This window comes from Myotis brandtii, unplaced genomic scaffold (assembly GCF_000412655.1).
Source record: "Myotis brandtii unplaced genomic scaffold, ASM41265v1 scaffold1234, whole genome shotgun sequence".
Lineage (NCBI taxonomy): Eukaryota > Metazoa > Chordata > Mammalia > Chiroptera > Vespertilionidae > Myotis > Myotis brandtii.
This window is the reverse complement of record NW_005354309.1, coordinates 833,224-834,511: the sequence shown is the minus strand read 5'-3', so window position 1 is coordinate 834,511 and position 1,288 is coordinate 833,224.

Genomic DNA, 1,288 nt, shown 5'->3' with positions numbered 1-1,288 from the left:
CCGCGAGAGGGGGGGTGGCTGACAGCTGGTGGGGGGAGTTTGGAAAGTTTGTGCTGAGCGCTGATTGGGCGGAGCCCTGGGCCGGCGCTGGGCCCGGCTTGCCCCACCCCACTCCGGAGGAGGAGGGTCACTCCCTCTCAGTCGTAGAATTCAGGGTTCCCGGCTTCCCCCAAACCCTTTCCTCCTAGCAGGCCCCCTCAAAGGAGCTCGTAGCCTCATTCAAACTTGAGCCTCCATCCAGGCCCTGGAATTAGGGGTACAGCTTTATACCAAGTTCTTTCTGTGCCTCGGAGGCTCCCTAATGGGATCTCAGCCTCCTGCCAACCTCTTACCCACCTGCCTTACCCCAATCGCTTAGCCCCACGGGAGAGGTACTGCCTCACCCCCACACCTTCCCTTCAGGTTCCTAAACAAGGGGTCCTCTTGTCACCTTAAACCTCACCCCAGATTCTACAATGAGGCTCCCAGACTTGCCCCAAACCTTCATCTGTCCTCCCACATTCCAGAATTGGATGTCCCGGCCCCTCCCCACCTCCCCACAGATTCCCAAGCACCGGCCTTGCTTTCCCCCAAACTCTTAACCTTCAATAAAGGGTCCCACCTCCACCCCCAGCCCTCCTCTGCCCAGCTCAGGTCCCCAAAAGGATGCTCTACCCCCAACCCCAAATCTGCACACATACCCCCAAACAGCGCTGCCACAGGGAGGAGCGGTTCCCTGCCATTCTGGGGTGGGGCAGAGCCCCCCCTCACCCTACTGGGACCCCCCAGTGTGAAGAGGCCCCCAGGGGGTCAGGTGGAGTTGTCTGTGCCATTGAACAAGAGCAGGCGTGTGGGGTCTGAGAGCTTCCGCAGGGAGGAGCCCAAGGGGCGGGCGTGGCCTGGGCCCTGAGCTCCCCCCTCACCACCCAGAGAGAGAAGCCAGCAGTGCCTCCCTCCTAGCCTCTGGCTCCTCAGACAAAGAGCCTCTGTGTCCCTGGAGAGGAGGGGGTGGGGGCCCATGTGGCCTGAGGGGCGGATGGGGGCTCCCAGGGTAGGGGCAGCAGAGGGAATCTCCCCAAGCTGCTCCTCCTCCCTCCCCGGGGACATCTGAGGCTGAGCCTCTCATTAGGTTTCTGCGCTGCCTTGCCCTGCCTTTCGGGGAAGTTTCTGCTGTATCTGCTGTATCTTCTGACATTCCTGTGCGCATCGGAGAGGACCCCACTGAGACCACCCTCTCTGCCACCTCCTCTCCCTCTCTCCCTCCAATCAGAGACTCTTTGCCCAGAATAGAGACAGTAAGAGAATACTC